The sequence below is a fragment of the Chrysochloris asiatica genome, unplaced genomic scaffold, assembly GCF_000296735.1.
Source record: "Chrysochloris asiatica unplaced genomic scaffold, ChrAsi1.0 scaffold00060, whole genome shotgun sequence".
Lineage (NCBI taxonomy): Eukaryota > Metazoa > Chordata > Mammalia > Afrosoricida > Chrysochloridae > Chrysochloris > Chrysochloris asiatica.
In genome coordinates this window covers 3,728,211-3,744,356 of record NW_006408578.1, presented here as the reverse complement: position 1 = coordinate 3,744,356, position 16,146 = coordinate 3,728,211, and the positions used below count along the sequence as shown (strand labels likewise).

General features: G+C 40.7%; 1 protein-coding gene across 1 annotated transcript in view; it reads right to left on the bottom strand.

The window, feature by feature from the left end:
- RANBP9 (RAN binding protein 9) overlaps positions 1–16,118 on the bottom strand; it is a 98,043-nt gene extending 81,925 nt beyond the window's left edge. Inside the window, exon 1 of the mRNA XM_006864078.1 lies at positions 15,907–16,118. The gene's annotated coding sequence lies outside the window, so the exon portion shown is untranslated. The remainder of the gene's footprint in view (positions 1–15,906) is intronic.
- Positions 16,119–16,146: the final 28 nt, after the last annotated feature.

The following is a 16,146-nucleotide window of genomic DNA, read 5'->3' as shown; positions in this document are numbered from 1 at the left end:
CTTTTGGCAGCCCACGGTACTTTCAATATTCTCCTCCAACACCATAACTCAAATGCGTCAATTCTTCTACGATCTTCCTTATTCACTGTCCAGCATTTTTGCACGCATATGAGGTTACTGAAAATGCCATGGCTTGGGTCAGGCACACCTTAGTCTTCAAGCTGACATCTTTGCTCTTCAACACTTTAAAAAGGTCTTGTGCAGCAGATTTGCCTAATGCAATCTGTCATTTGATTTCTTGACTGCTGCTTCCATGAATGTTAATAGTTAATTCAAGAAGAATGAAGTCCTTAACAAATTCAATTTTTTTCTCCATTGATAAAAAGAATGTTGTTTATTGGTCTGGTGGTGAGGATTTTCATTTTCTTTACAATGAGATTCAATCCATATCTAAGCTAAGGCTGTGCTCTTTAATCTTCATCAGTAAATGTTTTAAGTCCTCTTCACTTTCAGCAAGCAAGGTTGTATCACTGGAATATCATAGGTTGTTAATGAGTCTTCCTCCAATCCTGATGCCACGTTTTTCTTCATATATCCCAGTTTCTCAGATTATTTGCTCAGTACACAGATTGACTAAGTATGGTGAAAGAATACAACCCTGTGGCACACCTAGTGCTTGAATAGCTTCAGGGACTGCTATACTTTTCACTACAATGAAGCCATATGGTAAAATGGCAAGCACAGCACAGAGCAAAAGGTATTAAGAGATTTCCTCTTTGGTTATATCAAAATGGACTCATATGTATTTGACACTTTATAATTCATCACTACTTTACTTTGCTGCTCAAATTGTTCCAGTTTTGGCCATCAGGAGCTTTTAAAGTTGGCTGTGATCTATCCCTCTGTCGTGCACACGTCTCTTTAGTTGCTTCTTAATTTCTTTTTTGTTCCTTTTTGAGCACTTCCTTACTTTCTAGCATTACAAGATGCTTTAGGCTCAATAAATATATTTACTGTCCCAGTTTTAGAATCAGTTCTTTCTCCAAGGAGCTCTAGTTCCTATTCCTGGAAAATGGTAATTTAAAAATGATAATTAGAATCCAAGATCTGGGTACTAGATGCACTCATTAATTCTAGGCCCCCTCACTGACTGAGCAAGGAAATGTATGTGTGTATAGCGTGGTGTGGCACAAGGGGTTAATGTGTTGGACTGCAAATTTCACACTCTTCAGAAACCCTATATAGGGTCGCTATAGGTCAGAATCAACTTGACAGCACTTAACAACAACATGGTAATCCATACTGTGGCACTGTAGGATAAAGCACTGGACTGCACAGTTGGTTTGAACTAAAAAAGGTCAGTGGTTCAAACCCACCAACCGCTTCTCAGACGTCCTATACAGAGTGGCTATGACAGCACTTAACAACATCAACAACATAGTAATCCATGCAAGTGCAGTGGCTCTGTAGGATAATAACTGGACTTCAAACTACAAACTCAATGGTTCCAGTCTACCATCCTCTCTACGGTAGAAAGATGAGGCATTCTGCTCCCATAAAGGTTTACACCCTTGGGGACCTTATAAAAGGTTGCTATGAGCCAGAATTGACATAGTAATCCACATACATATGCATGTCTGTATTTCTACAGGAGTTCCTGCGTGGTACAAATGGGTGAGGTACTTAGCTGTGATTAAAAAGGTTGACGTTTGAGTCTACCCAGAATCTCTCCAAAGATAGGCCTGACAATCTACTTGCAAAACATCTACCATACAGTTCTACTGTAACACACATGGAGTCACCAGGAGTTGTCTCCAACTCTAATCCATTAGCACACGGGTCATTCTAGCCTCCATCCTTTGCTTATCCATAAAACCCCACTCTAACTGTGAGAAATCTGGTTCTACCTGTACTTTCTATTTACTTGTTAAATTTCAGTATACAAGTATCAGAATTAAATCAACTCCCCACAGGATATAACTTTATCAAAACACAGCACTTATATAGTTTGTTTTACCTTCAGTTTTTTAGACTCCAGTGATTTCCAAAGTTACTTAGGTTAGTGCCATTTCCCCCGCACCCCCAGCTTCCAGTGAGGCGGCTTCATATATTTGAAATGCAATTACATTTTTACATCACATGTGGCATTTTATCCTGGAATTTCTGTCATCTCTCATTCTTAATTTGCATATATTAGGGTTCACTCTTTGTCCTGTAAACCTGAATAGGTTTGACACAGGCTCAATGTCATATACCCACAATCACACAATACTACAGAAAATCCCTTGTGCTTTCTTCACCTATTCAATCCACTTCACCTTTTCCATAGCCCCTGGCAACCACTCACACTTTTTATTCTCAATATAGTTTTGTCTTTTCCAGAACATCATAAAATTGAAACCATACAGTTTATAGTTTCCAGACTGGCTTCTTTCACTTGTTGTTGTTGTTAGGTGCCATTGAGTCGGTGCTGACTCATAGTGACCTTATGCACAGCTTTAGAATGAAACACTGTGTGATCCTGAGCCCACCTCATTACTGTTGCCACGCTTGAGTCCACTGATGCCACCTGGCCAATCCAGGTTGTTGGGGGGGTCTTCCTCTTTTTCTGTGACCCTCCACCTTACCAAACATGATATCCTTCTCCAACAACTGGTCCCTCCTGACAATATGTACAAAGTATGAGAGACGAAGTTTGACCATCTTGGCCTCCAAGGAGCACTCTGGCTGCAATTCTTCCAAAATGGATCTATTGGTTCTCTTGGCAGCCCATGGCACTTTCAATATTCTCCTCCAACAACATAACTCAAAAGCATCAATTTGTCTGCTTAGCAATACGAAATTATGATCCATACATGTCTTTGCACAATTTGCTAGATCATTTCTGTATATTACTAAATAATATTCCATCGTATAGTTGTACCAAAGTTTCTTCATTCACCTACAGAAAGACATCTTGGTTGCTGCCAGCTTTTTGCAATTACAAATAAAGAATGTATATGCAAGTTATTGTGTGAATAAACATTTTAGTATCAACTGGGTAAATACCTAGGAGACCAACTGCTGAATCATACGGTAAGACTATGTTTAGATTTCTAAGAATCTGCCAAACTCTCTTCAAAGTGGCTGTACCATTTTGAATTCCTGAGGGCAATGAACAAAAGTTCCTGTCCAGCAACAGGCATGGAAAGTTTTTGTTTTTAACCACTCGAATAAGTGTGGAGGGGAGTGATGGCTCAGTGGTAGAACACTTGCCTTCCATGTGAGACCCGGCTTCCACATCCAATGCATCTCAAGCATAGCCATCACCCATTTGTCAGTGGAGGCATGCAGGCTGTTTTGATGCTGAACAAATTTTCAGCAGTCTCTGGAATAAAATGGACTACGAAGAAAGGTCTGGCTATCTACTTCCAAAAATAGCCATTGAAAATCCTATCTACAGTAGAACCTGGGTGGCATAAATGGTTACACGCTTGGCTGCTAAGCTAAAGGTTGGCTGTTCAAACCCACCCAGAAGCACCTCAGAAGAAAGCCTGGTGATCAACTTTGGAATGACTATAGCCATAGCCAAGTCCTATGGATCACAGTTCTACTTTGAAACACAGGGGTTCATCGTGAGTTGGGATCGACTCCATGGCAGCTGGTTTCAGTAGGTACATATTTCCTCATTGTTTATTTTAAATACTCTCCAAGCACTCTGGTAGCGTAGTGGTTACGAATCCGGCTGCGAGCTGCAAGGTCAGCAGTTCGAAAATACCAGCTGTTCCGTGAGAGAAAGATGAGGCTTTCTGCTCCCGTAAAGATTTACAGCCTCGGAAACCCTGTACACGGTCGCTATGAGTTGGAACCGACTCCACGGCACATAACAACAACAACAAAGCACTTACAAAGGAGCTCTGGTAGTGAGTATAGTGGTTATGAGTTAGACTGCTATCCTCAGGGTCAGCAGTTTGAAACTACCACCTGTTCATGGGAGAAAGATGAGGCTTTCTGCTCTCCTAAAGATTTACAGTCTCAGAAATCCTGTACAGGGTCACTTGTGAGTCGGAACCAACTCCATGGCACACCACCACCACCAAGCACTTACATTCCAAAGGGAAGCCCAAGCCCCAGTGTGTAAGACTATTAATGGTCACAAATGCCAGTGGCAATTTAATTGTGCTTATATTTTTTTAAGATTCTTATTTCTGTGGTGGTCTGGTTACAAAGTTCCATAGGCTGTGGTCTATCCCAACCCTATTTTCCATGGAAGTCCTGTTACTTTTAGTGTACAATTTTGTAAAAACATGAGTTTTTCCAGTAGCACATTAAAGGTACTGTAGCAGAAACAGCTTTATATTCCTCTAGGACACCCCCGATATTCTCTCACCTTTCTGAAAACATCACTTCTATATTCTCTTCAGCATTACAAAAACTTCCATTTCCTGAATGCCTTCTTGTTTTGTTTCCCTTCCTCCAGGATCGGATACACGGATAATCTGAGAATCTCGATACCATGGATTTCATTCATACTCTTATCCGTTCATCACAGCCAAGCAATACATCTGCAGTCTTAGACCCATCTTTCCTACTCCTGATCTGGGAAGGTGAACTCTGCTGAATAAAGTCCAGCAATTTGCCACCATGAATGATGAACTCCTAATAAGGCAATGTAGGATCAGCACTGAACTGCAAACTACATACATGGTGGGCAGTTTGAACCTACCAGCTGCTCCTTGGAAACCTTATACAGGGTTGCTATGAGTTGGAATCAATACAATGGCACTTAACAACAACAATGTCAGTGAGACCTGGTGTGGCACTGTAGGGTAAGTACTGAGCCACAAGATTGGTGGTTCAAATTCACCAGCCACTCCTTGGAAACTCTATACACGGTCAGTATGAACCAGAACTGACCCAATGGCACTTAAGAATAAAAACGTCATTGAGTCGTGTTGTGGCACTGTAGAATAAGTACTGGACTGCAAGGTCGGTCTGAACCACAAGGCTGGAGGTTCAAACTCACCAGCAGCTCTCCATGGAAATCCTATACAGGGTCAGTATGAGTTGAAACTGATTCAACAGCACTTAACAATGATGTGAACTGTACTCTCCTAATGCTATCAACACAATTTTCAGAAATCCTTAATCATCTCATTCTCTATTCCCCTCACTGGCTAGTTCCATTTTGTCATTATTCGCTTTAAGTTCTCTACTAAAATTCAGAATATTAGAAAGAAGTTTACCTGTGCTTTATTGACTATGCAAAGGCTTTTGATTGTGTGAATCATGACAAGCTATGGACAACATTGCAAAGTATGAGTATTCCGGAACACTTAATTGTGCTGATGATGAATCTGTACACGGACCAAGAGGCAGTTGTTCGAACAGATTATGGGAACATTGAATGGTTTAAAATTAAGAAAGGTGTGTGGCGGGGTTGTAGTCTTTCACCATACATGTATGCAAGCAAATAATCCAAGAAGCTGGGTTATATGAAGAAAAATGTGGCATCAGGATTGGAGAAAGACTCATGCAGATTATACAACCTTGCTTGCTGAAAGTGAAGAAGACTCAAAACATTTACTGAAGGATCAAAGAGCCTTCTGTATGGATTGCATCTCAATGTAAAGAAAACAAAATTCCTCACCACTGGACCAATAAACAACATTCTTATCAATGGAGAAAAGATTGAAGTTGTCAAGGACTTCATTCTTCTTGGATCAACTATCAACACTCATGGAAGCAGCAGTCAAGAAATCAAAGGACGTATTGCATTAGGCAAATCTGCTGCACGAGACTTTTTTAAAGTGTTAAAGAGCAAAGATGTCAGCTTGAGGACTAAGGTGCACCTGACCCAAGCCACAGTATTTTCAAAAACCTCATATGCATATGAAAGCTGGACAGTGAATAAGAACGACCGTAGAAGAATGGATGCATTTGATGCATGGTGTTAGAGAATATTGAAAGTATCACTGACTGCCAAAAGAACAAACAGATCTGTGTTGGAAGAAGTGCAACCAGAGTGCTCCTTGGAGGCCAGGATGGCCAAACTCCATCTGTCATACTTGGGACATATTGTCAGGAGGGACCAGTCACTAGAGAAGGATATCATGTTTAGTATGGTGGAGAGTCAGAGAAAAAGAGGAAGACCCTCAATGAGATGGATTGGCCAGGTGGCAACATCGATGGACTTAAGCATGGCAACAATGAGGTTGGCCCAGGATTGAGCAGTGTTTCGTTGTTCTGTTGTGCATAAGGTCACTATGAGTCAGTACCGACTCAATGGCACCAAACAATAACAACAACTCAAATTCAGTGAACAAACCACCTGGCTTACTTTACACCAAGAAAACAAAAGCCAACAGAGATGGTCATATTCAACTTTCTCCACTCTCCTATTAATAAGCTGTCTACAATCACACCAGTCCTAGTGTGGTGCTGTAGGATAAGTACTGGTCTGCTAACCACAAGGTTGTTGGTTCACACCCAACAGCTGTTCTTCAGAAACCCGATACAAGATCTCTTATGAGTCAGAACCAACTTGACGGCACTTTACTACATCAATGTTCTCCTAACCATCCTGAGCTCTTGAACCATTTTCTTCCCACTAAGTCCTTAGTCTATCAGCCTATCAAGCTTGTACTTCCATCATCTCCTTCTTTATGCTCCCTTTCTCTTCAATGCACAGCATCCCCCAAAACTCCCTGGACAAAACCACTTTCCTCTGTGTTATAAACCACTGGCAACCATGCACTGGGTTAGTGGAGAATATAAGAAACTTTTGTTTGTTTAACTTGAAGGCAGTAACAACAGTTACTGTTGATAATCTATTTTTACTTGTTACAATATATAATTTGTAAGCATTTACTGGGTCATCATACATATGACTAATATTAAACTTTTATTTATGTCACTTCAGCGAACCCCCAGGTAAGATGTAACTCCACCATCAGCCATTAAAACAATTGAAAAAAATACCAGTCCTGCCTTACCCTCCCATTCTCCTCTAGGTACTAAGGTAAGCCAAAACTAGCGGGTTAGCGTAGTGGTTACAAGTCGGGCTGCTAACCTCAAGGTCAGCAGTTCAGAACTACCAGCTGTTCCATGGGAGAAAGATGAGGCTTTCTGCTCCCATAAAGATTTACAGCCTCTATAAGGTTCTATGAGACAGAACCAACTATGTGGCACTTAACCAACCATCACCACAACCACAATTAAGGTGAAGAGAAGTAAACATCTAACACAGGAGTGGACATGCGGAAAGGATTCGAGACGGACATTTTTTAGGGCAAATGGCTAAGCTCTCTCAGGTATCTCACCTATAGCCAAACCTCTGACTGGTTTTGAGGAAAGCACTGTAATAAATAGTAGTGCTGCTGCTAACAGTGTCTCAGAAGAAGCAAGAAGGCAAGAATTTTTACCAAGAAGAATGTGCAAAAAGAACCAATCGGAAAAAATACAAAAAACCCTGGAATTTCAGTTCCCCTTTCAACTCTCTCAGGCTAACTCGGTTCTGCCTCTCCTGTAGCCCAATACTCACAGAACTTGGGCCAAGGTGGCTGGATCAACTCTTTTGGCTTCCAGGTCTTCTTGGCTGATGTATCAAGATGTTTCATCACATTCTGAGATATTTTGTAACTCCTCTACCTATTTTATGTTTTAAAAAATCAGCTGCCATCATGTCCACCCAGACTCATAGCGCATCAGAGTAGAACTGTGCTCCACAGGGTTTCTCACTGGCTGGTTTTTCGGAAGTAGAGCATCAGTTTTTTCTTCAGGGGTGCCTCTGGGTGGACTCAACCCATCAACCTCCAGGTGAGCAGCCAAGTGCCTTAACTGCCAGCAATCACCGAGGTGATCCTGTGTCTGTTTACATTGAGCAGATGCTCATCACGTGAGGGTCTCTTAGCAGACAGATAAGCAGGGGCTTACTCAGTACATTTTAACTTGCTCAGCTAAGTGCTTTCCTTAACTTGATTCTTTACTCATGTCTACAATGCAAGCTGCTAACCACGGCACATAACAACAACTGTTATCATGACTGACTGCAATTGTTTACAAGTTTAAAGGTAGGAGTTCTATAAAATAAAGGGGGGAGTAGTTAATCTTATAGACCAGGAACAGAGGACCCTAGGACCATCAAGGGAGAAGAGTAGGAGTGGGATGTGGGACCCTATCCAGAGAAGCAGAGGCAACAAAGATGCAGGCAGAGATGAGGACATGGAGAGATAGAGCAGCTGAGGACTCTAGACTCATGGAAAGAGAAAGATTGTGTACAGCTGGCAGCCAGGAGGCAGGCTTACAGACCGTGCTCTACGGTTGTTTAAATGATTATATATTCCTGGGTGTTTTTGTGCACATTCCAAAACACAAAATAAAACAAAGGGAACAGAAGCAAATACTGTTGAATGATGATGCACAGAGATTGTAATCATTGCAATGAAACAAAACACAGTAAGTAGTGTAAAACTAATGTTCTCCTATGAAAACTATCACTCAATTCACAATAAAAGCTTAAAAAGAAAAAAAGTTATGGAATTTTTCAACAAACTTTTTGAAGTTCCCTTGTACAACTGCATTAGTCTCATTCAGGTGCCTTTGAAAAGAGATACAACCAAAACACTGGCTTCCAAGGGGACACAAGGTACAAAATTTTGTATACATTTACTGGGCTTATTAGGAAAAAGTGTAAAGAAAATTGAAAACTTCAATGTTGAGAAAAAGGCCTGGGAAAGTTGCACCAGCGAATTGTTTTCCATCACAACAATGCACTTGTTCATTTTTTGAGGTTACCAAGCGCTGTCCTAGGAGAATTTCATTGGGAAACCCTTCCCCATCCACCCTCCAGACCTGATCTTGCACTTTCATACTTCTTTCGGTTCCCCAAACTCAAAGGACATTGAAAAATAATACAATCTGAATCCCTTAAAGATGACATGTAAATAGAAAAGCAAAAAATTCTTTAGGGAAGGGTTGTTGTTGTTAAGTGCCATCAAGTCAGTTCCGGCTCTTAGTCGTACAGGGTTCCTAGGAGCTGCTAGTGAGTTCAAAATGCTGACCTTGCGGTCCAGTGCTTATAGAAATAGAAACAGCACCTTCAAAAATGTATAGACCTAGATGAAGAATATGTTGACAAACAGTAGCTTCACATTTTGATTTTTTTTTTTTTTGTATTTTTATTTAATAAAGGGTGTGGTGTGCAGACTGGGTTCATGTGCAGACTGCAAAGTAGGTTTGAACCACAAGAAATTCCATAAGGGTCACTTTGGCTCAAAGCCAACTGGATGGCACTTGACAACAACATTTAATAAAGTTTTTAATTATTTTGTAGCAATACTTTGGACTTAACCTCAGAGTATCCAATTTCTTTTTTCATCAATATACCTCAAAGGTAATCTATTTCCAAAATTTTTTCCTGCTTGATCTCCTCCATTTATTCTTTAACCTACTAATATATGCTTTTACCCCATCACTCAATCCAACCTGGTCTTCCTAAGGCCACAATGATCTAATTTCCAAATCCAACAGAAAAATTCCTGTGCCTATCTCACTAAACTTATGTCACAACATTTGACAATAATCTTTTTTTTTTATACTTCCTTGCTCAGGTTCTGTGACATCACACTTATTTTACTGTCTGTAAACCCCTGAAATATTCCTGCTTGGTGATGCTCAGAGTTCCACCTTCATCTCTCTGCTCTTCTCAATGTATACTCTCTCCCATACACTCTGCATCTCTCATACATTCTGAATTTCAACCATCACTTAGAGGAAACTCCCAAATCAGCTAAGATCCAGATCTCTCATCTCTCTCCTAATTACTGGCAACCTTTTCTGCAAGAACTACCTCACACACTGTCTATACTAAAAGAAATCAGGTCCAGATTATCCTTGTGCCAGAAAACCGTCTCATGTTTCATAAAACCACTGCATCCCTATTGCTTAGTTAACACATGTTAGTTAGCACCTGATCCAAAGGCCACCAAACCCATACCACAACATACAATGGAAACCTCTGCCCAATTAGGAATCATGGCAATTAACTAGGCCAATGTGATAAATCTCTAGGGTATTGGAAATAGGAAAGACTAGGTCAGTAGAGAAAGGAGAACACAACCAGAGGCGAGAAAAATGCAGCTCAGTCACTTGAACAATTCTTAACAACCTTATATACAAAAGGACAAAAAGCTGATCAATCCTGCAACACTTCACAATTATTGCTAGGTTTAAGATCACTGTTGTGCCACTGTGTCAACCCATCCCATTTGGGGGGGGGGGTCTTCTTCTTTTCTTTTTCACTGACTCTCTTCTTTATCAAACATGGTATCTTTCTCTCAGGACTCCTCCTTCTGATAACATGCCCAAAGTTAGGTTAGGCACATCTTTAGTCCTCAAAATGACATCTTTGCTTTTTAAGAAATCTTTCGCAGCAGATTTGCCCAATGCAATACATCATTTGATTTTTTGACTGCCACCTCCGTGGGCACTGATTGTGAATTCAAGTAAAATGAAATTCCTGACAATTTCAATCTTTTCTGACAGTGACCCTGTATAGGATTTCCAAGGTTGTAAATCTTTATGGGAGCAGAAAGCCTCATCTTTCTCCTGTGGAATGGCTGGTAGTTTCGAACTACTGACCTTGAGGTTAGCAGCCCAACTAGTATCCACTATGCTACCAGAGATCCTTAGGGACCTAGTATCTTAACTCTAATTATATCGTAATCTCGGACTTCCTCACCATCATTATTTGATGCATGGTTCACTTCAAGAACCTAACAGAGCTAGAAACCCAAGAGTCATCTTTGATTTCTCTCTCCACTATTCCTCATATCTTATCAGTTGTTGTTATTGTTAAGTGCCGTCGAGTCGGTTCCGACCCATAGCGACCCTGTACAGGGTTTCCGAGGTTGTAAATCTTCACGGGAGCAGAAAGTCTCATCTTTCTCCCACGGAGCAGCTGGTAGTTTTGAACTGCTGACCTTACAGTTTGCAGCCCGATTCATAACCACTATGCTACCAGAGCTCCTTAGCAGTATTACCTTTAAAACATATCATTACTAGGTCTACTCTTCTCTACCAAGTCCAGACCCTTATTTCTTACCCTTCTACATGATTTTTTTTTTTTTTTTTTTGCACTTGCATCAAGTCCATATTCAAATTATCTGTGTAATCTGACAAAAATTTAGCTACCGGCATGTCATTCTCTATTTAAAATCCTTTAATGATTCCACGTCCCAAAGAGTAAGATCTAAATGTAATAAAATTTTGTACAATGCATTGCACCTTTCTTTTCCTCTAGCTTGTCACACACTCTAAATTCTAACATGCCCAAACTGCTTGTGGATCTCATCTATACAATCTCTCTGTGTGCTGTGGCTTCTGCTTTTCCTTCACTTGCAGGGCCCAGTCCCAGGTTTTCTTTTGTATGCTGTTCATCCTTTACAACTGACCACTAGCCTCATCTCCCCCTAGAAGCCCACCCTTTCCAATCTTTCCAATGGCAGACAGATGCCCCTCCTGACTTCCACAGTACTATTTGTAGCATTTCCCTCAGTACAGTTTTAAGTCCCATGAGCTTTTTGAATTCAAAGACAGGAATACCGTAAACCTGGCACCAAGTACACAATCAGTAAAAGCTTTTGAATGAAGGAATGCATTAACGAATGCTGATGGAGACGTACCTACAGAGAACCTAACACACTCTCTGTCCACAGCAGCTGCTCAGTAAACAATCACTGTTATCTCCTTTTTTGTGTGATTACTATTAGTTTCACTTGATACTTGCAGCGCTCAATTAGCACTTTTTAAAACTAAATTTCACAAAATTTCCGCCAAGGGCTCACTGGGAAAAGTTCAGTTTCATTTTTAAATTCCTTAAGGAAAAGTTTTTATCGCTCCCATAATTCTTAATACAGGTGTTTCTACTGGTAGGCAAGCAAAATAAAAAACCAAATCCAACGTCACAGAATTGATTCCAACTGAGTGACCCTGTGGGACAGAGTAGAGCTGCCCCATAGAGTTGCCAAGGCTCTAAATCTTTATAGAAGTACACTGCCACACCTTTCTCCCACAGTGCAGCTGGTGGGTTTGAATCGCCTAACCACTGTGCCACCAGAATTTCTTTGGTTGTTATTGTCATTGTTAAGTATAGTTGTTTAAAATATAAAGTGAGAGAAATTAAATAGTCAATTATATTTAGGACATGTTAAAAGACTAATGATTATCAATATTGGAGGAAAGGGAATTTTTTTGGTTGGTAAGTGCTACTAAGCCGGTTCCAACTCTTAGTGATCCTATACAGAGTTTCCAAGGAGCAGCTGGTGGGTTTGAACCGCAGACCTTGCGGTGAGCAGTCCAGTGTTCATCCAACAGCACAACAGGGAGTCACGCAAACCAAAAATCTATTTGGTTCCGTCAGGTTAACAATAATTTAAAACTATACTTCACTATTATGTCACTTCCTAGCGCAACTTTCACTTATCTGGTATTTCTTCTAAGGTATCTTAATTCCGTATAATCAAAGCACCTAAACTTTGCCATGGCATTATAGTATGTTTCAGTTACCTTTTTCCCCCAGAGAAGATGCTTTGAATCTCAAGTTTTCTTTACTAGTTCAAATAACCACTGAATTTTATCTATTTGAGCTAATTAAGCCTCATACAAACTAATATAGGCAATATGATCTAGTGGAAAGAGCAAAAATTTGGTGAAAATCAGTTTCCAACTCCGAGTTACATGGGCCTGGGAAAATCTTCCAGGTGTTTCCATTTAGTCTATCTCAAATGAGAACTCTTCCATCATGTCCAGCTCTATTACAACATGCAAGGGGGCTTTCAAAGAGTTTGTGGAAAAAATGCAGTGAAAAGATAATGGAATTTTTCCACAACTTTTTGAAGGCCCCTCTTCTGTGTGTGTGTCAAAACACTTTGTATAAAGTATCTGAATGGTAGTAGTAATTTAAAAGACACACAAAAAAATCTGTAATTGTAGCATTTAAGCTAGTGAAATTGTCATATTCATTAAAATGTTTTAAAGGAGCTCTGGTAGCGTAGTGGTTATGAATCGGACTGTGAACCTTAAGGTCAGCAGTTCGAAACTACCAGCTGTTCCGTGGCAGAAAGATGAGGCTTTCTGCTCCCGTAAAGATTTACAGCCTCGGAAACCCTGTACAGGGTTGCTATGAGTTGGAACCAGCTCCACAGCACACAACAACAACAAAGTGGGATAAAGTTATCATTTTAAGTCTAATTTACACTTATTTAAAGCTGCTGAGAAATTTGAAAATTAGAGGAACCATCATGTCTGGGTGCTTTAGTACTTGATGTATGACTGCCAAACAAAAGGTTTAAAAAAAAAGTTAACATACACCATACACATCCTGTTTTTTGCTCTGAAATCCAGTCAACTTTGTCTGCATGTCTGGCTTTGTTTAACATTAATTCCTTCAAATAATTTAAGAACAATAATGCTTTCAAAAACAGCCATTCCAATTTTGAAGAGTATCTTTAAAACAATACATTCAGAGCAAAATAAACTCAAGGAAATCCCTCATCACTATGGAAAATAACTATGGTCAATCTTCTGAAATTCTGTAACAAGCAAAAATTATGTGATAAGTAGTCTTTAGAACTAAACGTGTCTTAAGTAAACTCAAATACAGCACAATGATGGGTTAAAAATCATTTACTGTTCTATTTTGTGACTTCAAAGTTTTATTACCTATGATACTTCCCCTTTGTTCTCTTCCTTTGTAACTGGGACAGAGTTGCCCAATACATATAGTGTGCCCCACTCACAAGGAAGGCACTCAGGAAAAAAAAAAAAGCAAAACACACACACACACATTAACAAAACAAGAGGAAGACAAAGTAGAAAGAGGGGGACTGTAAGACTGTACACCAAGTGGAAAGAGAAACAAAAGGGAACTAAAAGAGTGGAAAAGAAAAGAAAAAGCATGACAAACACTGAAATCTAGCCTTCCAGAAATAATGGTTTATATTTATAAAGGAATGATGTTTCCAAGAAGTGAATTTTAGTATTACACAACACAAAGTAATAAAAAAAAAGGCCAACAGGAAAAATAATTGAGACTCCAATGACACAAAAACGCCAAAGTCCAAGCAATTTCACATTGAGTATGTATGCACTTTTCTCAGCCCCAAACCATCAATTTTGCTTAAAAGGAGTTAGTAAAACTGAATAAAGAATGTTATAGTGTTAGGTAAATAGTAATCACAAATTTTAGATACCACGGAAAATCAGAGTTGGAAATTTCCTAAACCACTATTCGGCTGTACCCCCTTCACCACTGAGAGGAAGAAACAGAGGCCTTCCCCTGTCTCGTGACAGGCTTAAAACCACATAACTCAGGACTCAGGATTCTTTGTCAGTGTGATGATAAAGGATTCTTCTACATCGTACTGCCTCTGGTTTTATAAACTAATCATTTACCATCAATCATAAATTTTAAAGGAGAAAGTTTTGCTAAGTCCAACAAAAGCTTTCTGGTAACCAGATCAGAAGTAAACACTTCATAGCACAGCCCTGTTAACACAAATTAGGGAAAAGAAAAAAAAGTCTTCACACAGGTATTAACAAAGTGTCTTAACTAAAGAAAAACCAAAAGTTCAGTATTTTGAAGTTTTCAGACATTTAGATAAAGAAACACAGCAAAATTTGCAGGCAGTTCTCTAGAGGTAAGGCAAGAATAAAAAGAAATATTTAACATGGCCTATTTTTGTGCCTGGTTCTTTGCAGCCAAATCATTTGGTAGATTTCTATTGCCAATCTCCTTGCTGATTAAACCGTAACTTATTTATCAAGGTTCTTCTCAAATTTCAGTTGAGTACACTTTAAGAATTTAACCACAAACATTGTTTTCCCCCTTGATATTCATGTCACCAGGATCTGATTTAGAACCTCCCTTTGTAGCCAATCAAAACGAGGCTGCTTTGAATGTAAAAGCTCCTGCTTCAGGTTTGGGGCCTAAAAAACTGGATTTATTTCCAGACGGACTGATCCAACCGATCGATTTTTCTTTTTCCCCCCTTCCTCAGACAAGTAAACTTGACACATGCTATTAACCTGGACCATATTTCAAAAATTCCCACAGCAATTTATAAATGTCTATACAACTGATCTTCTTAAAGCTTTGTTTTAATGTAGGGGGAGGGAGAGGAGAAAAAGCACAAGCCTAAGGTGGTTGCTTTTTTTTCCACTGCAGGTGTAAAATAGTTCAATTTTCTTCAAAATACTAAGAGATGCTAAAAAAAACAAAACACCAGTCCTTGTTTTCAACAAGACTTCATATAATGCTAACACGTAAATACAAGTCATTTCCAATCAGCACTGGTAGGTTTCTGGCTCCCTAAAATACACACACCTCTCTTATCTCCCAGTTGCTTTTGGCAAGACGCACTGGTGGCAAACTTGGGTCCCTTGTTCTTTTGTCACCCTGCACAATCTCTGGCCTAATTTTGGATAAAATCCTCCAGTGATTACTCCTCCCCCTATATGACTATCCCGGCTCTCCCTTAATTAGAAAACGTAACTCCGAATAGTGCCTCTCTCGACGCCAGCGTAAGAAGAGAACGCCTGACCCACCACCTGGAGAACAATGTAACCTAACTCCGAGCCCATAGATTCCTCCATCCCGACCCTAAGACTGATCTCGACGGGAACTCAGTTATGTCCTGTCATTCTGGATTCCCTCAAGGTGTTTTCCGCCAGGCCTCGGATTACCATTATCCCCATGAACAGTACAATCACTCACCTTTCTTTGCCAGCAATCTCGCCCCTGACCCTCCAGCCTTGGCACTGGGACCCGGTGCCCACCCCCGGAGATGCAGAAGCAGCAGGCGAGTCACCTCGGAGGGCACCCAGCCCGGGGAGGGAGGGGGTCGGGGGCGGGCCTAGAATCGGCAGCCGTGGCGGGACACGTCGGGTCAGTGCCCCCACTCCCACCGCAGGACACACGCCCAGTACCTTTGTAGTGCACCCGCAGGTTGTTCTGCGAGAGGCCGATGTAGCTGAACTTGTCCTTCGGGCTCCAGGAGCGAGGCAGCGGCGTCTCCTGCTCGTCCACAGCCGGGTAGAGGCGCTTCAGCCGCCGCTGCAGCTCCTTCTCCTGCTCGTTCAGGGCCGAGTCGCCGTGCGGGAAGGGGGCCGCGGCGCTACTGCCGGGAGCCAGGGCTGGGGCCGGGCCGGAGCTCACGGCGAGGCCTG